At 36.0% G+C, this 3,387-nt stretch overlaps 1 non-coding gene across 1 annotated transcript; it reads right to left on the reverse strand.

Annotated features, from left to right (window-relative positions):
- Window positions 1-1,571: 1,571 nt before the first annotated feature.
- Window positions 1,572-1,678, reverse strand: LOC130852901 (U6 spliceosomal RNA). Its single transcript, XR_009053601.1, has one exon. It is a non-coding gene; the product is annotated as a U6 spliceosomal RNA (small nuclear RNA).
- Between the last annotated feature and the right edge of the window lie 1,709 nt (window positions 1,679-3,387).

Below are 3,387 nucleotides of genomic sequence, written 5' to 3' on the forward strand. Positions count from 1 at the left end.
TATAAGTTAGCCAAATATGAAGCAACTTCTTTAAAGTACTGAAAAAAAATCATCTATACCCTGTGAAAGTATCTTTCAAAAATGTAAGTGAAAAAAAAAATGTAAGTGAAATAAAGACACTGAGGCATATAAAAGTGATAAAAATTTCTCATCGGCAGTTCCACACTACAAAATAATAATAATAATGGTAAAGTCTTTCAGAGAGGTAAGAATGAACAGGGAAAGGAATGGGAAAGGAATGGAAATGATGCCAGGTGAAAATGTGGATCTGTACAAAAGACCGAAGATCACTGGAAATATTAACTGTGTTGGTCCAATATTTTTTCTTCTTATTTAACTCTTAAAAAGGTAACTGCCTGTTTAAAATGGATAATACATCGTGACCAATGGGGGTTTAATCCCAAGAATGCAAGGTTAATTTAACATTCAAGAATCTACCAATGTTTTATAAATATAAGTCACCATATTAACAAACTAAAATGAAAAACCACATGAGCATCTCAATAGATAACAGAAAAAAATGTTTGACAAGATCCAACATCTTTCTGATAAAAACTCTAAGAAAAATCAAAATAGAAAGGAACTTCCTTAATTAGATAAAGGGCTTCTATGAAAAACCTATCACTAACATTGTACATAATGGGGAAAGACTGTATTTATTGGGAACTGCGAAGGACATAGAACAGACAACTTTGGAAAAGAAAGTTGAAGGAGCTGCACCACCGGCCTTCAATGTTATTATAAAGCTACAGATATCAAGACAGTGTGGTATTAATATAAAGACAGACAAATAGATCAGTGGAACAGCATGGAGTCCAAAAGTAGATTCACACTATGGACAACTGATTTTCAACACAGGTGCAAAAGCAATTCAGAAGAGAAAGGACCATCTTGCCAATAAATGGTACAACTATATCCATATGCCAGAGAGATGAACTTTGATCCATACATCACACCATATTCAAGAATTAACTCAAAGCTCATATACCTAAATATGAACCTAAAACTATAAAACTTCTAGAAGGAAACCTACGAGAAAATCTTATGTTAGGCAAAGATTTCTTAGCTATAATATAATACTAAGTACACAATTCCAATAAGTATAAAAAATTGATAAATCAGGCTTCATTAAAAATAAAAAACTTCTGCTCTTTGAAAGATACTCTTTTTTATATACATCTCTATTGGAGTATATTTGCTTTACCATGTTGTGCTAGTTTCTGCTGTACAACAAAGTGAATCAGCTATATGTAAACATATACCCCCATATCTCCCTCCTCGTCCTCCCACCCTCCCTATCCCACCCATCTAGGTCGGCACAAAGGACCGAGCTTATCTCCCTGTGTACGCAGCAGCTTCCCACTAGCTATCTATTCTACATTTGGTAGTGTATATATGTCAGTGCTACTTTCTCACTACATCCCAGCCTCCACTCCCCCCCAGCCCCACCCATGTCCTCTAGTCCATTCTCTACATTTGCGTCTTTATTCCTGTTCTGCCACTATGTTCATCGGGATCATTCTTCTAGATTCCATATACATGCATTAGCATACGGTATTTGTTTTTCTCTTAAAAATATGGAACGCTTCATGAATTTGCGTGTCATCCTTGCGCAGGGGCCATGCTAATCTTCTCTGTATTGTTCCAATATTAGTATATGTGCTGCTGAAATGAGCACTGAAAGATAGTCTTAAGAATGAAAGGACAAGCCATAGATTGGGAGAAAATATTTAAAAATCATAGATCCAATAAAGGACATATCCAGAATATGTAATGAACTCTCAAAACTCAGTAACAAGAAAACAACCAACATTAATAAATGAAGGAACCGGAATACTCATACACTGATAGTGGGAATCCAAAATGGGGCAACTATTTTAGAAAACAGTACAAAAGTTTTTCAAAATGTTAAACATACTCAGACCATATCCAGACCATATTCTACTCCCAGGTATTTAGCCAAGAGATGAGTGCACCCATCCACACAAAGACCTGCACGTGAGTGTTCACAGCAGCTTGATTTGTAACAGCCAAAAGCTAGGAACAACTCAAATGTCCACGAAGAGGGGAATGGACACAGCAACTGTGGGATATCCACACAATAGATTACTACACACCAATAAAAAGGAATGCGCTACTGATACACACAACAACGCTGATGAATCTCAAAATAATAATCCTGGCTAGAAGAAGTCAAACAAAAACACATACCAACTGTATGATTCCATGTCTATGGAATTCTTTAAGTGCAAACTAATCTATAGTAACAGAAAAGTGATGGGTGGTTGCCTGGGGATTAAAGTGGGTGAGAGGGGGAGGAGAGGAGGAGATAACAAAAGGGCACGAGGAAACTTGTGGGGGTGCTGGTTATGTTCCTTATCTTGCTTCTGGTGATAGTTTCATGGATATATGTATACACATGTCAAAACTTACCAAATTATATACTTTAAAAAGTGGCTTTTATTATACATCAATTATACCTCAACAAAACTGGTAAAAATAACAAACGCTAACTTGATCAAAGTCGTGAAAGTAGGACTAGGGATAAGGAGAAACCAGCAAAGTAAAATAATGTAAGTTGGGAGAATAAAATGAGCAATACCCATTGTCATTAAAAGTAAATAAATGGAATTAATCCATTAAAAGACAGAGACTGTCAGACTGGCTTAAAAACAGATCAGGCTCTGTACTACATAAAAAAGCAGATATAATCTACTGGGTGCAAACTTCCCTGACCTGGAAGAATTAAAAGGTTAGTAAATTAACAATTTCTCTTAAATAAATAAGAGTTCAAACTTAGGATACTAACTAATATGATTTTACATAAATGATGATCTAAGAGAGGGGCCAGTGTTGATTTTTAAGATAACAATCTAACAGTTTAACAAATTTTTCATTAGTACTTTGTCCTAGTTGGAGGTTCTTAGAATAACACTACTTGCTTTGAGGGCCTGGTTAAATGATACACTGCACTGGTCTTTAATCTTTTATTCCCAAGGTTTCTAAATTGTTTCTAAGTAACCATATGTATTGAGAATCTTTGGGAGGCAAATCATGATTTGCAATTTAACCAATGAGTTACCAGCATTTTAACACTTGGAAAAAGACTGGAGGATACTAGTTTAACATACCATTCATTTGCTGATCATTGGTGGCCAACAGATGTGACAAATCTTGGATAAGAAACATATCTCCTGATTCTCCCTTCTTGTGGAAATGGGATTTTCAGCCAATGTAATGCTTGGCTCTGTATTCTGTTGTTCATTACTTGGTCCAGAGTTTCCATCGGGGTCAGGGAGAGGGAGACAAGGATTGTGTCCAATCTATTTTGTGCTTTGACTGGCCCTCTACAAAGGACCCAGAAGTCAGTAACTACTCACTGAAGGC

Source organism: Hippopotamus amphibius, chromosome 4 (assembly GCF_030028045.1).
Source record: "Hippopotamus amphibius kiboko isolate mHipAmp2 chromosome 4, mHipAmp2.hap2, whole genome shotgun sequence".
NCBI lineage: Eukaryota > Metazoa > Chordata > Mammalia > Artiodactyla > Hippopotamidae > Hippopotamus > Hippopotamus amphibius.